This window comes from Equus caballus, chromosome 11 (genome assembly GCF_041296265.1).
Source record: "Equus caballus isolate H_3958 breed thoroughbred chromosome 11, TB-T2T, whole genome shotgun sequence".
Lineage (NCBI taxonomy): Eukaryota > Metazoa > Chordata > Mammalia > Perissodactyla > Equidae > Equus > Equus caballus.
In genome coordinates, this window is record NC_091694.1 from 44457826 (window position 1) to 44478078 (window position 20253).

The following is a 20253-nucleotide window of genomic DNA, read 5'->3' on the forward strand; positions in this document are numbered from 1 at the left end:
CGGGGCCGGGAGAGCTCTGTCACCCCTCGCCCACCTGTTGTGTAAGCGAACACTCCTCGGGAAGAGGGTGAGAGCCTTGTCGGGTGCTGCCTCCGCACCCCGAGTGGCTGCCCTTCTGTCCACGCTGAAGCAGAAAGGCCATTTTGGCAAAGTCCTTGGCGCCCGAATTTGCCACCTCAGGGACACCCCGAGGCCGTTGTGTGTTTCGGGGTGGGGGTGGGGTCTGGTGGGAAGGGAGACTGTGGGTGCAGATCTCCGTGGGGGCCGTTTGGATGGAGGAGCTCCCGCTCAGCAGTCTTTCCTGCCAGCCTCATCTCCACCCCCACCCTCACACCTCCCCACCCCCAAAAAAGAAAAAAACAAACCTCGACTTCTCCACCCCCTCGATCCCAAATCTGCCGCGATCATGTGATTGCTCTTGCACTGCCACTGGGGATGTGTGACTGATCACTGAACCTTCTGGGGGCTTGCGCCGATCCGTGAGCGCCCCCATCCCACCCTGCCTTGCTTGGTTGGCTAACGCGCTGCACTTCTCCGGACCCCTCCCTTGAGACCTTCCCCAACCTTTCAGTGATGTAGGAAGAGGGTCCTGCTGGCCCCTGAAGAAGATAGTAAGTGGATTTCGCCCTTCCGGATCACTCCAGTGGGACCCTCCCACTCCCTCTTGCTGGGTCTCCTAGCCCAGGGCAGAGGCAGGGGGAAGGTGTTGGGGGAGGCAGGTGGAGCCAGGTTCTGGCTCTGAAGACTGGATGCCATGGGACAAGGGCATTTCTAAGGGTCAACCTGGCTCAAATTCCTCAGTAACAGTCCTATTAGGGAGGCAAGGGAGTTAGGGTTAGGACAAGGACAGAGCCTTGAACCCCAAAGTCTTGCCCCGGAGGTTCCTCAGTACTCAGCAGCCAGCCTCTGACCTCTGTATCCCCTTGGGTACTCGTCATTCACCATACCTTCTTCCTCTTCTCCCTCCCCCCACCATCCTGTTTTCCTTCCTATCCTCCTCCCAGGAACTCTCCTTGTGATGGTTCATTCTGCTTTGGTTTTTCAACATCAAAGGGGCAAAGCTGGAAACCCCCCCCCTCCTCCCCCCCGTGTTGGTCCTGCACTGGCCCCGCCGCTCCATCTGCTCTTTCCCCTGCAGAGGCCAGCATCGTTGGGTGAAGGTCAGGGCCCACGGCTGTGTGACGTGTGTGTGCACATGTGTCTGTGTGAATGGGGGTGCACATCTGTTCAGAGCCCTGCCTCAGATCAGCCCCTGACCCGAAGGAAGGATTAGTGACCTCCTCTCAGCCGTGCATTTGCAAACAAGTCATCACGATTCCTCATATTCACGTGCTGCTTATGTTCCTGAATATTTTTGACTCTTTGCAGAAACCCAATACTGGTTTTCCTGTTTCCCAAAGCATAGAATCCTATGGAAACCTATCTCTGGCTTTCTCTCCATTGCCCTGAAGTGGACTCCCTGACCTGATCATTTCCAAGTTTTCCATCTGCCCCCTAAATGCAGCCCCTCCCCACCCCCACCTCCGCCCCGAAGCCGAGAAGCAAAATTCACTGAGGCTGCCTTGAAAATTTCTGACCAGAGGAAGGTGAGACCAGAAAAGGAAGTTAGACGGAAGGCCACTTTAGGGGTGCCTGTTAACCAGCCCTGACCTGGGCAGCCTGGCATCTGAGCTGTCTACTCTGCTGCGGCTGCCCGGGCCTCTGAGCTCCTGGGGCAGCCTGGATGGAGGGGTAGGGCGGTAGGGTGCTGACTTGGCAGCAATGTGAGGAGTGCCTGCCTCTCTCTTGAAAATGGCTTATTTGAGAGCTGTAGAACGAGGCTTCCTGGGGAGGTGCTGTGCAGTCATGTTTGGGCTGTTAGCCATGAAGTTTCCTCTTGACAAGAGCCTAAATTAAAACAAATACCCAGGCTGTCATTTGCCTGGCACCATGGTTTTATGGCTCCCAGAGGAAGTTCCTCTGCCTCTCTGGAAGCTGTTTGCTTACAGGGCTCAGAGTCCTGGGGTGGCAAGTCACCACAAAAGCCAAATCCATCAGGAATTATAAAGGAGATATACCCGGGGCGTAGGGTGGCTGGTGTACTTTTTAGAGATGTGGATGACCCACTGATGAGGCTGCTCCTGGTACGAGTGGTAATAGCATCTCCTGAAGACCTACTGTATGCCAGACACTATGCTGGGAACTCTCCATCTATTCCCTCCAAACCACACAACTCTGCAAAGTAGGTAGTCTTATCTCCTCACTGCAGAGAGGCTCAGGAAGCTCAAATCATTACCCAAGGTCCCATGACTGATAAGTGACAAAGCTGGAATTCAGATCATACCCTAGGACTGTCAGGGAGACTCTGCATGTCATCTGGATGTGTCTGAGCTTATTCAAGGAATAAGGGGAACATCTCTCTCTTTGATCCTCTGTCACAGAGTTCTCCCTGAAATGGTCCAGGAGGGTAAGTGGCCTCAGTGATTCTGACCACACCCTGTCCATGTCTTGCAGGAACTGGGTCTTAGTCCGGGAGCCAAGGCAGGAGTGGTTGAAGCTCTCAGCTCACTGAGGCCAGTGATTCTCTACTCCTAAGGTGCCAGACTGCCAACCGGCCCCTCCCCTCACACACTTCCTGCCTTTGGACTTGTCACCTCATTCTTTCTGGCTTCAGCATCTGTGCCAGGAGGAGTGCACCCACTTCCGTTGTAGGTTGATGGTCATTTGATAAGGGGACCTCCTTTCTCCCCTATGGTAGAAGTCCTGAAGTTTCGTGGTGATGGGGATTTGTCTGACTCCAGGAGATGGGTTGGCTCCCAGCTGCCACAGTGCTCTGGGACTGATGGGAGCAGGGTCTTTGCCCATGATAAGCTGGAGTGGTAGAGGAGGCTTCCAGCCACCACATCCTGTCTCTGCTGCTCGTTTTCCGACATTAATGTAATAACGTCAACTTCGCCCCTCAGTGCCTTGCCGAGATTCTTTCCCTGGAGCTGATATGATGCTCTCTGCAGGGCTGTGTTCTTCATTTTATCTTCTCTGTGTCTTCCTTTCACCACCCTTTCCTCTAGACACTTAGGACTTTCTCTTGGTTTTCTCCTATACCATGGGATTAGATTGGGTTAAATTAAGTTCTGTGGAACTATCTCAAAATGGGGGGTTGCTCTGAAACTGTCTCTGTCCCTCTGAGTGGAGACTGCCCTCCAGATAGATCTGACATGAGAAGTATAGGTGCCCCAGGCCGGCTAATAATTTGGCACCTCTTTAAACAGAAAATCTTTATATGTTCAGGATTTATTTTAAAAGAGAGCTGAGGGCTACATGTAAGTTCTTTTCCTTTGCCATTTCAGCCTCTTTTTTGTCTCAAGCAATTTAGCTCTGGCCTCAAACATACCTACCCTACCCAGCCAAGGAAAACTCTGCAGTTACTTGAACCTCACAGAACGCAGAATACAATCGTCTGTTGTTACTAGAACCTGCGTTTTGGAGCTCACTTCTCTTACCCCAAGCAACGTTTCTAAGGGATATTTCAGTCTCTTGGGATGTTTTTATGCCCCTTATAGACTCCATGCCCTGTCCGAGGGCCAGGAAAGCATTTGGGGCTGTGGGAATACAAACCCATCTCCAGATGATCCTGACCCTGCCTCAGTTTCCCATCTTGTTCCTATATTAGCCACGCCAAGGACCAAGCCACTGACCCGACAGACTGCGTGGGTTTGATCAGAGCAACTTTCTCACCCAGACCACCCTGATGTGCTAGCGAACACCTGCAGATGAATGTTTTCTTATCCTTGGAATAGCCCCAGGCATAACACCAGCCCCTGTTGTCATGGCTGCCGGAGTCTCAGAGGTGGGGCTGGCAGAAGAATTGTCATCTACTCAGAGAAACACAATTTGTTGTTGTTGTGATTGCTGCTGTTGTTGTTCTTTGGAAACAGGAAGAAATGACAGGAACGTTCGTGGAGAATTAGCTAGAGAATACTGTTAGGTGGGGAGAAGATGGGGGGATGGTGAGGAAACCCCGTTTTGTCTCACTCCCGCGAGTAGGATGGAAGACTTGGGCTGCTCTCTGAGGTCTGGTCTGTTTCCCCGGCGATTCTGGTGCCCACTCCTTATACACACCCCTCTGGGAGGCAAGGCTGTGATGTCTCTTGTGGGTACCATGTGGATTAATTAGCGTTTATAAAGCTTTGAAGATGAGGAATGTTGTTGAACTGCTCAGCTGTCCAGCTCATCACTGAACAGGGATCCATGAAAGGCTTGCAGAGGAATTGGGAAGGGGCTGGGAAGGGGCAGGGGGCTGGCAGGAGCAGAGTGTTAGACCAGGTTCTCAGGTGGTGCCTAGCCCAGTGCCTCGTGCATAATAAGCCCTCGGTAATTTTTGGTTGCATGAGTATGAGAGAGAAGAAAACTTCTGGGTTCTTGGCTCTTGTGATGCTTTACTCCACCAGAAATCCCAGAAACCCGTTAGCTGGCCCATTCACAAGTTTCCGGCTGTTGTGGATGTGGTAATTGTAGTAGCTTGTAGTGGAGTCGGAGACCCCCAAGGGAGTCCCACGCATTGCTAGGGCTTGTGATTGTGTGATTGGAAGACTCCACAGCCAGTGTTGGTGCTGTAGCTGTTTGGCTCAGCTTGAGCCCTTTGGGAACAAACCAGGAACTAGGCAGCTCTGGGACAACTTGACGTCATCTCCGTGTTGTTTGCCTCTATTGGGCCCCTCTATTGGTAGGCTAAGGTGATCTGTGGGGCTTGAGTACCCACCGCATTCTACCTGCAGGGTCTTGGCACTTTCCACGGAGTACCAGGAGGAGAGGCCTGCATGCTTACCTGTTTCCAGCGGGGGATAGGAGAAGCTGATTTTGACTTATGGCCTTGGTCTGCCCCAGCTTGCATGTATTTGGGCAGGATGGGGTCAAGTGGAGCCATGGATGCCCCTGACTGGCAGTGGGAGTGTTCTGCTTGTCCCTGAAGCTTGGGGAGAACCTGTCAGACCCTGTAAATGGGGAAGAAGAAAGAAATCAAGGCACAGGTAAACTATAAGAGGCATGCCCATGTGGGGGTTGCGGATAGATGCCCAGCCCCATCCCCTGCCCAAGGTATTTGGCAAAGAGCCCTTTGAAGAGGGGCCAACTGGTACCGTGACTAACTGTGGATGGGGCTTCCAGTTCTCTGTCCCCAGATTCAGACCTTATTTTGGTCTCCCACTCACTTTTCTGCCCCTGTCTCCTCTTCCTTCCCCTCCTTTCCCATCACACACCAGAATGAAAGATGAGTATGGGTTTACTGGCCATATAGAACCTTACAGGGTCATTGTGGCACTCAGGAGATGGGGCAGATGGGTGGGTGGGCCCTGTGGTCACCTAACTGTTAGGTACCATGCTCTTTCTTCTGCCCTCACCTCTGATGCCGTCTTGTCCCTCTAGACCACAGGTAGGTGTGGCATATGTGGTCAGGCACTTTGCCTAAGGTGAGCAAGGTCTCCAGAAGGGGTTATGGGGCTGGGAGGCCTCGGGTGGACCAGTGCTGTTGGAGTTCAGAGTCCTTGTTGTTCCGGGCAGCGTGGCTGTCGGCTTCCCTAGCGTGTCAGTAGAGCTAGAGCTGCCTAGAAAAGCCGCATGTTGACTAGGGATCTGTGGGTTTACTCAAGGCTGTTGGGGAAGGATGTGGCCATAATTACCTTCATGGGATTGCAGGGCTGATCCTATTAGTGTGCTGGGCTAACCCCTTTCTCCTGGGCATTGCCTCCTGGCCAACGGCAAGGGTTTAATGGAGCAAGATTACGGAGACTGAAGATGCCATGTAATTAAGCCCAGTTATTTCCCCAGCTGGGGGACATTCCTCCCCACAGCAACAATTGATTTCCTCGCTTGTGGTCACCGTGTCCAGCTGCATGTTACCCTGCGTCTAAACAGCCTGAGGGCCACCTTTTTGAATGAGTTTCTCTGTTGAAGGTTCAGTTTTGGGAGAAAGACCCTGTTCTGAGGGTTTTGAGGCCAGGGTGGCAGTGTGTTCTGTAGGGTGGCCTACCCGGAGTTGTGCACTGGGACCTCTTTGGGAAAAGTGTCTGGATTCTGCAAAGATGCATGAAACTTCATCCTTGGGTCTCTCACAACCACTGCACCCAATGAAAAGAAAGCTCTTCAGTCCTGCTCGGTTCACAGAAATTAGATTTTTCTATTTGGTATAGGAAGAATGACAGAAAACAAAATATTTAACGACCCCTACTATGTGCCAGATGCTGTGCTGGGTACTTTCCTGACATTATCCTAACAACCCAACAAGATATCTGTTATCATCCCATTTTATAGGTGAGGAGACTGAGGCCAAGAGAGGTTGAGTTATTGCCAAAGGTCTCCCAGTTTGAGCTGGGCCTGATCTCAGATCCCTCTGACTCTGTATGTAGCCCATTCAGCTTCCGACAGCAATACTGATTACACCCAATACCGATTGAGTACCTACTGTATGTCAACACTGTCCTAGAAGCTTCCCATGTGTTATCACCTATCCTCAACAGTCCTTATCTTAAGAACACCTATTCCGGCTCTGCAGGAATTCCTTTTTCTATTTTGTAGGGAAGAAGCAGGCTCAGGGAAGTTAAGTAAGTAATTCAAGGTCTTAGAGCTAGAGTGCTAGCCAGGAATGGAGCACAGGGTTGGCCTGACTAAACCATGTGCTTTGTCCCACAGTCCCTTGACTTTCACCGTGGTGCCAGTGAAGGTCCCTTGGCAGCTGGTAATTCACAGAGGTTGATTGAGCTGGTTCCTCTCTCTAGCTAGAATGACAACTATGAAGACTGTCGTCCATGGCATTCGGGCGGCTGTCAGCCTCCAGGTGTCCTGCCAGGGCCCACCAACTGGGCTGCCTCTTCCTGAGGATGATCCCAAGGAGATCTCCTTATGGGCACTTGGAACCTCTAACCCTGTGTTTCCGTGTCCCTGGGATTATTGGCAAGAAGCACTGACTTTGGAGGTAGGGATGGGGTACAGCTAGTGCCCAGTTTCCAGAGCAGAGCCAGGCCAGGGGCAAGGAAGTGGGCACTGGAGGAAGAGAGGACTTGGCGGAGCCCATGTGTGCTGGCCCTGCTCTCGGGTCTTTTTAAATTCACCTCCACAGTTTCCAAGGGAAAATGAAGAGAGCCCTCAGCTATAAATCAGGCCACTGCGCACCAAGGTCCTTTGCTGAGGCCCAGGGCCAGTTGGGCTGCAGATCCAGCTTCTGCATTTGAACTCACCCACGCACAGCATGTTAATGATGGGGTGGCTTGGTGCAGACCTTCCAGCCCCACTCCCAACACCCACTAAGGCCTGGAGCCCAGAGAGTCCCCTGCAGAGAGGTCAGTCCTCTGGGGGAAGCCTGTGCCCAGGAGCTTACACCAATGCAGATCCCTCTTTGGCTGGAGGCAGAAAGGCCGGAACAATATTGGAGGGCTTGTTGCAGGAAGGGTTTGTGTGTGGTGAGTTTTTTGGGTATGATAAAGGCGATGAGAGCCTGCCCTGAGCCAACAGCCAAAGCAGGAAAGTAAAAGGGGGGGAATCAGGGTGCCCCACAACTCCATTCTCTTCCTTTCCCTTTGCTGCTCAAAATTTCACAGGCAGCTTACTTCCTTCACCGAGTCTGCAGGCGTTTTTAGGAACCCCTGCTTGGTTGAGAGTAGGGATCCAGGAACCCTTCCCCTCACTTACGCTTCTTTTTGTAGGTGGACAACTGTGGAATTTCAGTTGCCCCTAAGGCCTTAGTTGCTCCTGACCTCTTCCTCCCACCACCTTGAACCTGCTGCGCCAGGCTTCTCCCTCCTGCTGTCCTGCCATGCTCCTGCCCTCCCCGTGGTTCCAGTATGCAGCCAGAGCAGAGGCTCAGCCTTGACAAGGTCCATCCTCCAGGTGCCACCCTGTGGTGCCCTCTATCCCCTCCGCCACCCAGAGCTTTCTCCTGCTCTTCCTGCTCTTCCTCCCAGCCTCCTTCCCTCTCCCCATCTCTCAAGGGAAGAGATATCTCTTAGGGAAGACCAATGAAATGGGGCTGCCAAGCTCGAGAGAGTTGAGAGGGCCAGGAGAGCAGATCCTGTCTCTCTTTACAAAAAGGACATATTTTCATTCTAGTGCTTCTCCACAATTCTTTCTGTGCTGGTTGAAACAGGGCCTCAGTGCCAGCTCCCGGAGTCCTCCCTCACCTCGGAAGGGCTGGGGAGCGCCCATTTAATAACACGTGGCAGTAACTACTGTTGTCAGGACTGTGTCATAAGAGAGGAGCCAGAGAGCTGTGATGGGGCCTCCAGGGGGTAGCATTAGGGGATATTTGCTCATGGGTGGCCTGACCAAAGGAGTCAACTCCTCACCATTGGAATTAAGTTAGCAGCGGCCGGGGGCACCTGCCAAAGGGAGATTGGACTAGATGAGTGACTTGCCAACTCTTTGGACAACAATCCAAACATAATACATTCATTTTACATTGCCAACCAGTACACAGAGACTGAAACAAAAGTTTCATGGGACAGTACTTACCCTTTCTATCCCATTTGCAATGCACTCATATTTTTGTGCCCTTCTGTCCTATTCTATTCCACTCCACTCCATTAAAAACAAACCCCAAAAGTGCTGGTCATGACCTACTACATTGATTTAATGACCTGTAATAGGAAAAACAGTGGATGAGATGATCTCAAAGAGCTCTTATGAACTATAAGAAATAATAATTTACCAAACTGCAGTCCCTTATATGTCACTGTTACAATTTTTGCCAGAATCACACACTTCTGTTATTTGGGACTTAATGTTTTCCTTCAATTTGATTCATTGTTTAAAATGTAACTTGCTTAGAAAGGAAACTAATGGAAAATCTGTACCACTTGCAATAAATGAAAAGTTACCTTACAAATAAATGCACTAAAGATTAAACAGTATTATTACTTCTGGTTATACATTGTTGCCCTTGGAAGGATCTAGATCTGAGCCTCCTGTGTCTTTGTTTAAAGGGAAACATACAGAGGATAGAGGGATGTTAAAGAGTACCAGACTCAAACAGAGTCCTTCTTCAGTAACAGGAAAGACTGAAAGGAATCAAGAAGGGAACAATTTTCTCAACTTGTGCTTGAATGTGCTTTAACACAGCATGACAAGCACCCAGGTGCTAATTGAAGGGCCCTTCTGCATCGGCATCCTCTACTTCTGCCTACCCAGTGCCCTGGGCCACATATTTCCCTTGGTGGGAGAGGAGTGGGAAGAAGATGATTTTCTCCCGGAGCAGAGTCTCAAACTCTGTTATGCATTTGAATCGCCTGGGGATCTTTTTAAGATGCAGGTTCTCGTTCTGTAGGTCTGAGGCCCGAGGTTCTGCATTCTAGCAAGCGCCCAGGTGATGCCAATTTGCTGCTGATGGTCTAGGGACCATGATTTGGGTAGCAGGGCTCCAGGGTCCTTTATTCCCACTCCTAGGGGACTGACCTTAGACCCTGAACCCAGTCAAACCCTTCCGTAACTCTGGATTCTGGCCAGACGAAAAGCAACCTATGACACATCTCTCTTTGGAGCCCATTTCCCAATAAAAATAAAAATAATGAAGCAATTGATGGGACATCTAATGGGTACCAGACTTCAGCTAGTGTTCTCACATTCATGATCTCATTTAAGCCTCACAGTAAACCTGTGAAAGGTTGTTCCCCTTATTTTAAGGATGAGAAGAGGGAGCGGCCATTGTGATGGGCCTCTGCTGGTGACTTCCACCATGGGGGGCACCTGCCATGGGGGACACACTGGGTCTCCTCTGCCCCCCCCCCCTTCATGAGTGGCAGAAGCTCAGGCATCTGGCCTTGATGAGTGCCTCTGTCTAGACAAAAACTGTGTCCTCCCCTCCCCCCCCTGCCCCAGGGGGCCAACTTGGCTGTTAATGGAGCAGAATGCCTTGGTTGTTAATTTTCTCGTGCATCATTGAGAGGGTTAATGAGAGACCAGCTGCTGTGCTACTCAGCCGGGTGGAAGGGCCATTTTCCCTTGATTTTGTCTGGCAAACATTTTGCACACCCCATGGCAGCTCCTGACCACACGTTCCCCCCTTGTGAGGCCTGGATGGTGCCCACCTGGATGGGTCAGTGGGCACTGTGTGCCGTTTTGGGGTGTAGAACATTTAGAGACCGAAAGCAGGAGCTGGTTCTGTTTCCTGCTCACTGGAAAGGAAGGATGGGACACAAATTTGATGTCAGAAGAGCTGTTTCTGGCCTGGGGGCCCTGCACAGCTGGTCAGCTGCCACCACAGCCAGACCTTTGCATCGGATGCCTGAGAGTCCTCAAGTGCCCTCTCTGGCCTGAGACACCACCCCCTTTCCAGGGCTGTGGTTACGCTAAACCCACTTCCATCCACCTCGCCTTTGCTCAGAAACCTTCAGTGGGGCATTTTCTTTCCGCATCTGATCTAAATTGCCTTCAAGATCCCCCAGGCTGGGGGACCCTCGCACTATCCATTCAGATTTCCCGGCACCCCAGCACACTCCCCCTACTCTAGTCCGTGAGGCCTCTCACTATCCCGCAGCCAACCTCTGTGCTCTGGCTCAGCTACTACCACCTCCAGGAAGCCCCTTGTGCCTCAGTGAGATCCCCAGCTCAGAACCTGGAACACTGCTTGCTCTGGGCCACATCACTGAGCACTCTCTTATCTATTGTTTTGTAATGTTTACTTATGTAGTGTTTCCCGCCTTTTGTCATTTCTTCTCTGCCAGACTCTAAACTCTTTAGAGACATGAAAAATAACAAAGGCTGCCATTTATAGGGTGCCAGACACTGTCCTTAAGCACTTTACAAACAATGTCCCATTTAATCTTCAGCCTCCTGCAGAGGTCCCAACTATTTTTATCCAGTTTTGTGGATGAGAAAACTTTTTTTTTCAAGACTCTAGAGAGGTTTAACAGCTTTCCTACGGCCACGCAGCCTATAAAGAGCCAAGCTGGGCTCTAAACCCAGATCTGTGTGGACGGCCCAGCCTGTGCTGTTCACCACAGGTGCCCAAACACCAGGGCCTCTGAATGAGAATCTGGGGTGGGGCCTGGGCTTCTGTATGTTTGAAAAGCTCCTCCATGTGCCCAGTCCAACTGGGGACTGACTCTCAATCACTATGTGCTTCTCTTTCCCATAACACCAGATATGTCCTTACAGTGCGGGAGCTTCTAAATGCTTTGTGTTTGAGTGAGGGGGTACGAAGAAAGGAACTGTTCTGGGGCTGAGGCCCATTGTTCTAGCACAAGGGCCACCTAAGAGAATTGTGGAGCAGGGAGGCTGCAAAGAGGCAGAGCTGGGCATGAGGAGGGCAGAAGGGCAATCAGAAAAGGATTGGGAGAGATCAAACCGGTGACCCCCTCTCTGCCCCAGCCATACCTCAGGGCCTCTAGACCAGTGCACATTAATCAGCTGCGGTGTCCTGTGAAAACACAGATTCTGATCCAGCATGTCTGGGCAGGACCTCCAATTTGGTGTTTCTAACAAGCTCCCAGGTGATGCCCATGCTGAGCAGGAAGGACCTAGACTCCTCCAAGCCCTCCTGGAGGATCTGATTCAGTCCCTTGCCAGTGTAGCATCTTCCCACCCCCCTCCTTCCTGGAGGACAAAATCTGAACTCCTGCATAGCCTGGAGCCTTTACAGATAGTGTCCCCAACCCATCTCCAGCCTCACCTCCTGGCGCTTCCTGCCACACTGAATTCTTCACAGTTCCCCAGACGCACCTTGCCCTGGCATAGTCCCGTGTCTTTTGCATATGCTCTTTGCCTGGATGAATGCCCTTTGGCCTTTCTTGGTCAGGTGCTGATGAGGCTGAATGTCACCTCCTAGGGACATCACAGACTGGTGGGGGAGTGGTCTAGACCTAGATTCCTGGTCCCGGAGAGATGCCCTCCAGAGGTTCTGGGCGCCCTTCCCTCTCCCTGCTCCCTGCAAGGGTCAGCTATGATCCCTGGCCTTGCAGAGGCCTGGAATCAGGTGACTTAATTGTCCTGGTTTGAACTTTTGCTGTTTCTTGCCACTTTTGAGTAAAAATAGAGCTGAGAATGACTGAAGTGAAACCCTACCTTGGAGCCTGGGAGAGCAGAGGAGGGGACCTCCCCCCCAACCAGGGCAGATGTGGGGGGCCCTCTGGAGCCAGGGGAGGCCTGAGGCCATCTGCAAGAGCTCTGGGGTGGGGGCCTTGTGACCTGGGCCAGGGTGCTGTGGTCATTGTGGTCATGCCCTGAACTCTGAGAGGCCAGGCACCCCCTCCCCGCCTCCGCCAGCACTTTCATAGCTGCTTTCACTTTAAAAGTTTCTCTCTTGGCTGCGGAAATTTTTCAGCGCTTCTGGAGGGGTTTCCTTTGGCGCTTCCTGAGTTTTCTCCTGGGATTTTTGCCTCCAGGTTCCAGCCTTGGCGGGGACAGCTCCTGGAAGGGCTGTTCGTGCTGCCCTGGCTGACTGGGCCCTCCTACCTGCTGGCCACCCGCCCCCGTCTCCCACAGGAAGGCTCCCTGGTGCATGGGTTTTGGGGAGCAGTAGTTTCCTCCCTCTGGGGAAAAATGGCTCTTTGCCTACAGGCTGCCCATTCAGGGGCTGAGGAGCAGGCTGTGCTTGCAGGCGGGACACTGAGGACTCGTTTCTCTGGCTCTAGGCCTGTCCCATCTTCTGAGATGAGGAGCACAGCTGGAGGGAAGCAGCCTACTGCTCACAGGAAACTCGGACTTTGAAACCTTCAGCAGTTTTCTTAACCCCTTTGAGCTTCGTCTTCCTCACCTGTAAAATGGGAACAACCTCACCAACCCCACGGATCGGCTGCCAAATTCTTTAGCAAATAAAAGTATAAGATGCCCAGTCAAACTTGAATTTTAAACAATGAATAATTTTTTTTTAGTATAAGTATATCCTATGCAATATTTGGGATATACTTATACTAAAAACTTGTTACTTAGCCGAAGTTCAAATTTTACTGGGTGTCTTGCGTTTTATTTGGTGTCTCTACCACCAGATTAAATGGCGTGTATGTGACAATCAACAAGGGACCCATCTAGATGTTCCTTGCTCATTTCATTACTTTCTTCTGCTCTCTGTGCTCTCCCTGACCCCTGGAGGCCAAGCTGATGAGAAGTTTCTGTGGAGTTGTCACAGAAATATTGAGATTGGTTTTATAGAGTTGACATAAATAATGATGTTGGGGCCGGCCCATGGCCGAGTGGTTAGGTTCACGCATTCCACTTTGGCAGCCCAGGGTTTCAAGGGTTTGGAGTTTGGATCCTGAGGGAGGACACAGCACCACTCATCAAGCCGTACCGAGGCAGCATCCCACATAGCACACCAGAGGCACTCACAACTAGAATATACAACTATGTACCGGGAGGCTTTGGGGAGAAGAAGAAGAAAAAAAAAGCGGCAACAGATGTTAGCTCAGGTGCCAATCTTTAAAAAGAAAAAAAGAGGGGCTGACCCCATGGCCGAGTGGTTAAGTTTGCGTGCTCCGCTGCAGGCAGCCCAGTGTTTCGTTGGTTCGAATCCTGGGCGCGGACATGGCACTGCTCGTCAAGCCACGCTGAGGCAGCATCCCACATGCCACAACTAGAAGGACCCACAACGAAGAATATACAACTATATACCGGGGGGCTTTGGGGAGAAAAAGGAAAAAATAAAATCTTAAAAAAAATAAAATAAAAAAAGAAAGAAAGAATGATGTGATTAATGGAAAAATGCCAATAATAATAGCTGTCACTTACCTAGCACTTGCTCTGTCTCCCACACTATTACAAGCACTTTGTGTATTTGAATCCCCTTACTCTTTGCAACAATCCTATGAAGAAGGCAGTTTTCTCCACTTCACAGATGAGAACACAGAGGCACAAATTAGGTAAGTCACTTGCTCAAGGACACATAGCTAGAAAACGATAAGCTGGGGTACGAACCCAAGCAATCTGGCCCCTCTGTACTCAGTCTTAGACAGGGTACTATGCTGCATCTTGCCTACCAACTGCCACAGTTAAAGATGTAAAGTTTCTTTAAGGTCAAGGACATGGAAACCTACAGGGAAGGCTTCACAAAGCAGGTGGTAACACAGCGTGCTCCAGAGGGAGGTGTGACTTCCTGGGTTGCCCTGAGATCCTCGCATCGAGAGAGAGTTCAGCCAGGCATGAGGAGCTCACACTGGGGTTTGCATCTTCCTGCCGCTCACCCCTGAATGTTGTGACACTGGCTGTGTGCCAGCCTGTCCCCAGGTGCAAGAGACCCCAGCGCATCCCTGAGTGATTGCTGAGTGACTATATAGAGTGAGTGTCCCTAACAGGCTGGCTCCAGGCCTGTCTGAGGTCCATACCTGCAAATCCTAATTCTAGGTCCTTTTCAATCTTATTAATTCCAAATGATTGTACCACGATGTGGTGTCTTCCTTCTCCTTGAGAATCTTCATGACTCTCCAGGATAGACATTTTTCCCCTTTATAAAATGAATACATGGAGTTATTGAGGACTAGAAAAATACCTAAAAGTAGAAGGAAGAAAATCCATGTACCCTTTCCCACTCCAAGAGGATCCTTCCTCTTTGTTCTTCTCTGTGCCCCAGAGTCTGGCCATGCAGCCTGACTGTGTGCTCCTGGCTGAGGTGAGGCTGGAGGCCAGAGCATGACAGGAACCTCGAACAGCCCCACATCCCAGCACCACCCCTGGATGCTTGTGTCAAGGAGGATAAATGGGAAAGAGGGTCTGGAAACCAACAGTTGGCATCTCCCTTTCTCCGGCTGGCTCTTTGAGACAGGATGAGGATGAGATACCTGCAGCTTCCCTCTCTCAAGGCCATCACATGCCCACCTGTCCCCGCTACCAGCCCATCCCAGGAGCAGTGTGGACATGCCTGCTGTTAACAAGGGGCTGCCCCGGCCCTGTCCTAGCTTGTGGCCAGAGATCAATTTCCAGAATGTACTTGTGATTCTGCTTGGCCCAAAGCCCCGATCCAAGTCTTCCCCTCTTTTCCCACCACAGGCCACCCCCAGGCCCAGCTTCTCCATGGTGTAGTCTTTCCTCATTTTCGGAAGGTTAACTTCAAAGAAAAATCTGAGACCAAGAGCTTGGCCTGTTGTCTGCTACCGGCTCCCTCCAGTTCTCTGCCCTGGCCCCTCCCCCCAGGTCCCTAAGGGACTGTTCAGTAAGTGCTTGTTGGCAGGTTCAGAGAGGCCTGAGTTCATCCATCAGGACACCGGAGTTCCCAACCTGGTTACTTACTGCTGCGTCCATCAGGGTCCGCAGGAGACAGATGGCACACTCAGATTGGGAGTTTGGGGAGACATTATAAGGAGACTATGACCAAAGTGTGGGCAGGACGAGGGGAGGCCCTGGTTCCCACAGCAGGAGACACAGAGGCCGTGTGAGCGGCTTCTTGGCAGGAGCTACAACCTTCGATGGAAGCACACGGCCTGGGTGGCCCACAAGGATGAGCTGGGGGTAGAAATATCTCAGCCTCACATCCCTTCCTTCCTCTGACCTCTGCTGGGGCAGAAAACAGGGTGGAGAAGCAGGGAGAAGGGACCAAAGGGGCACACTCCGGTAAACTATCCTGTGTCCAGGTAAAATCATTCTCTCTGAATCTTTCCCCGTCTGCAGAATGAGAGTTATACATGCCTGTCCCATGGATGTCCTGGGGTTGTTGTAAAAATCAGCAAAGGTGGTGGCTGGCCCTGTGGCCTAGTGGTCAAAGTGGCCTAGTGTTTTGGCTCGCTCTACTTCCTCAGCCTGGGCTTGTGGGTTCAGATCCCAGGCGCAGACCTACACCACTTGTCAGCCATGCTGTGGCAGGCGTCCCACATATAAAATAGAGGGAGAGTGGCACAGATGTTAACTCAGGGCTAATCTTCCTCAAGCAAAAAAAAAAAAAATCAGCTAAGATGATGAGTGGTGAGGATGTGTGTTCATCATACTGTTTTATACCAGAGTAAGGGATAATTGCTATTATTGATAAATGCTTGCTGGGTACCCCCGACAGAATGAGTCTTACACATTCTCACTTCTGCTGGGGAACTACTAATCTTCAGAGGATGTGTGGGTAAAGGAAAAAGAAATTGCAAAATTGCGAAAGCCTGGATTTGAATCCCAGAGCCCCTGCTTAATCGTTGTGTGGCATCAAATGAGTCATTTAATGAGCCTCTGCTGTGAAATGTGCCTCATTGGGCTGGTTTGGGGTTCAGAGGAGAATGGATGCTGTCATTACTATTAGCCAACTGCGTGGGGAGTGGATAGTGGAGGCGTCCTCAGCCCAGTTGTAAAGACGTGACTTGTGGGTGAGTGGGGCTTTCTGAAAGGCCCAGGGTAGGTGCTGAGTAGGAGGCAAGGTCTGAGGGCCCCAGCCTTTGTGCACCTGAGAAGGGATGTGTACCTGCGCTGGGGGTCCGCCTGGTTCTCCAGAAGGCAGTGAGGCCTCCTGACGCCTGCCCCTTTCTCTCTGCCAATGCATTTGTCAGCAGCATTCCCTAGAGGCTGAAAGGGTCAAGGACAACTCCATCAAGTGACAGTGTCTTCACTGGATAAGTGTCCCCCTTTGGGAGATTTCTGTATAACTGAAGATTTGTTGAGTGAATGAATGATTGATTGTTGGTCTGCACTAAAGGCTCTCCTTAGAGCCAGAGGCTTGGATGTGAATATTGATTCCACGAAATCATTACATCTTTGAGCCTCGGTTTCCTCATTTTTAAATTTGGGGTATAATTCATATGTACCTTGCAGTTGCGAAACTGGCATTTGGTTAAGTTCAATTACATAATGTGTGGGGAGTGCCAGGCCCATCGGGACACCGTGAAGTGTCACTTTCTGCCCTTTAGCAATACACGTGACCAGAGGCACTGTGGACACAGGCCCCCGAGGCTCTGTTCCTGGAGTATTTGTGCTTGCCTCTGATCCCAGGCAAGGCCTGCTGTGGGTCCCTCTCCTCTCGGCTCTGAGGGACCTATTCTCTCAGGACAGCACCCGTCTCCCTGGTGGTGACATCACTCACAGGGGCCTCCAGTTCAGGGACAGCATCCTTCATCCCTCAGCTGGGTCCAGGTCCTGCAGTGGTTCCCGGGCTCCAAGGCACAGACCCCTGGGTCTCCCTCCAGCATCACTGACCCAGGCCCAGGGACATGGACGCAACTCCTAATAATAACAGTAATAACCATCACTGACTTTTACTGAGTGCTTACTGTGTACAGGCATGGATCAGTTAATTCTCTTGGACTCATCAGAGTCCCTATGGCTAGAGTAACATTTCAGTGTAACTGATTTCCTTTGTAATCCTATGTCTTCTATGTGTTTCAAAACGTTCTTCAGAGAAGGGTCCATTGGTTTCACCAGACTGCCCTGGACCCATGGCACAAAAGAGTGAAAGGTCCCTGCTTGTTCCCAGGAGATGGCGAGTTCCAGGTGTCCTGCACTCTGAACAGAATGTGGCCTTTTCTGGGTCACTCTGGGGCATGGCTATGATGGTGGCCTTCACTGAACTGGCTGGGGAAGACCTGGGCCCCTCTCCTAGCTCACCCACTACCTGGCTGTGCGACCTTAGGCAGGTCCTCAGTGCCCTCAACTGTACAATGTAGTGATTGGACCACCCTTACATGGTTTTAGTTTCTATTTTATATGTGAAATATATATACAAAAGCATAAAATGCCTGGGTTTGGTTTAATAAAGACTTATAAGACAAACACCATCTGCCCTCGGTTAAGCCTGAAGAGACCATTGCCAGTCCTGAGAAGCTGCCAGGCACCTCCTGTGTCAGTTTGCTAATTCAAAGCGCCACAGAGTGGGGGGACTTAAACAACAGAGACGGGCTGTCCCATAAGTGCTGGAGACCAGAAGTCCGAGATCAAGGTGTCAGCAGGGTTGCTGCCTTCTGAGGCTCTGAGGAAGCATCCGTTCCGTGCCGCTCTCCTACTTCTGGAGGGTTGCTGGCAGTCTTTGACGTTCCCTGCTTTATAGATGCATCACCCGACATCTGCCTTCATCTTCACATAGCGTTCTCCCCCTGTGTCTCTGCACCCCAATTTCCCCTTTGTATAAAGAAACCAGTCATGTTGGATTAGGGCCCACCCTAATGACCCATTTTAACTTGATTAGCTCGATAAAGACTCTATTTCCAAATATGTCACATTCTGAGGTACTGGGGCTTAAGACTCCAATGTATTTTTCTAGGGGGACACAATTCAACCCATCGCACTCACCCTCAGTGCCCCCACCCCCCCACCCCCCATGGCAGACAGAGGTAACCACCATCATAAATTTTGTGTTAATCATTCCCTCCTTTTCTTTAGAGTTTTCCTACGTAGATATGTATTCCTAAATAATATAACTGTGTATTTTTTTCCCACAATTTATATACGTAGAATCATAGTGTAAGTATTTTTCTGTGACTTGCCTTTTTCAGCTTAAAATTATGTTTTTGAGATTCGTCTTTGTTCTTGCCTGTAGCTCTAGATTATTCATTGTCAAAGCTGCATAGGAATAAACTACAGCTTACTTAGCAGTAACAATGGTACTCCTACGTTTCTGGACAAAATCCATAGTAGGAAAGTCATTTTACACTACAACATGGCTCACATGCTTTATATATGTGTATATCCCTGAGACAAGCTTCAGAAAACAATACCTGCTTTTTGTATGTGAGGCCCCTTTTCAATCCATTCCAAGAGGTGACCTGCCAAACGGATTGCAGGTCCACTCACGGGTCAACCTGCAGTGGCTGGATGTGCCCTGCTGCTCTCGCCAGGGCTGTCTGCCTGCACAGCCATTGGCACAAGACCACTGTGCCTGCTGGTTCTCACCCTTCCATCTGTCCTGACTGTTGGCTTCTCCCTGCTCCTACTGAGCATGTTCTGGCTGTGGCCGTGTCTTTGCAGTTGCTGCATCTCATGGGCTGTGGCCTGAGAGACTAGACCCCTGGGCACGTTAGAAGTGTATGCACTGTTGCATTACTGACTTAGTCAGGGAGCAAGAGAGAGAGTAGGGTCTGGGACCAGACTGTCTGGGTTCCGAGTTTGGCCACTCAGCAGCTGTGTGACCTTGGGCAAGACATGTGACCTCTCTGTGCCTTGGATTCCTCATCTGTAAAATGGAGCTATTAATAGTACCTACTTCATGGGGTGGTGTGAGGATAAAATGAGTTAATTTATTGTGTAAGTGTGGGCTGCGATTGTTATTACTGAGCCCAACTGTGAGTCAGGGCCTGAAATCTCTCTAATTCTTTGCTAGTCTCTCTGGACACAATGGCTGTATTGGGAAGAGATCAAAGCGCTCGGTTCAAAGGAAGTTGGAGGTGGATAGAAAAGCTGGTTCTGGACTCAGGCTGCCTGTATGTTTCAGTCAATGGCAGAGCACGTGTATGCCCGTGGTCCCATAAGATCAGTACCATGTAGCCTCGGTGTGGAGTAGGCTAGACCGTCTAGGTTTGTGTAAGCGCACTCTACTGTGTTCACACACGATGAAATTGCCTAAGGATGCATTTCTCAGAGTGTATCCCCGTCATTGAGCGATGCGTGACTGTAGTCAGATCCCTGCTGCACCATTAACTAGCCATGTGGCCATAAGCAAGTTATTTAACCTTCTTGTGCCTCCACTTACTCATCTACAAAATGGGGGCCGTAATAGAACTTACCACTTGCTCGTTAAGAAGATTAAATAAGATAAGGCACATGAAGCTTTTAGCACAGTATCTGGCTTCACCTTCTACCTGGTTACCCAGCCAGAAACTCAGGAGATGGCTCTTGTTTTTAAAACGTGAAAAGGTGTTTGTCTTCTCACAGGATGCTGTTACCCCATCTGAAGGGAGCAGCCACCTGGGCCCAGATTTCTTTAGTGAAGGCTCATTTCTTGGAACTGCTCCATTCTTGGGCCCCCTGCAGTCGGAGGCCTGGGCTCTCCCCTCACAGAGTGTGTGCACCTTAGAATACTCGCCTTCTTTCTGGGATCAGCTGGGAAGGATGGACATCTTGATTCGGGTCCCCACAGGGCTCCCATTGTCCTCAGTGAGGATCATGTTGGAATCGAACCTGAGGGTCATCTGGGCACAAGACAGGCAGCACCCCACAATGAGTGCCTTTCCTGTCCCCTGATGGCCAGCAGATGCCCACCCCACCCACCCCATTCTTGTTATAGACATGGATGCAAGAGGAGGAGGATGGGATGGGATGTTCCCAGGTCACTGTTGGCCACCACATGCGCCTGAGTCATCATCTCTCCCCAAACCTCCACAGCTGTTCAGCCAGACCACCTGTCTCCCCTGGACACCCCCTCCCAGCCACCTTAGGGTGTCCGCAAAACAAAATAGGATCAGG

At 50.8% G+C, this 20253-nt stretch overlaps 1 protein-coding gene and 1 pseudogene across 3 annotated transcripts in view; one reads left to right on the top strand and one right to left on the bottom strand.

Annotated features, from left to right (window-relative positions):
- Positions 1-20253, top strand: part of ABR (ABR activator of RhoGEF and GTPase) — a 179176-nt gene that overhangs the window by 45335 nt on the left and 113588 nt on the right. The gene's annotated exons all lie outside the window — the stretch shown is intronic.
- On the bottom strand, positions 798-20149 carry LOC138916199 (large ribosomal subunit protein uL14m-like; annotated as a pseudogene).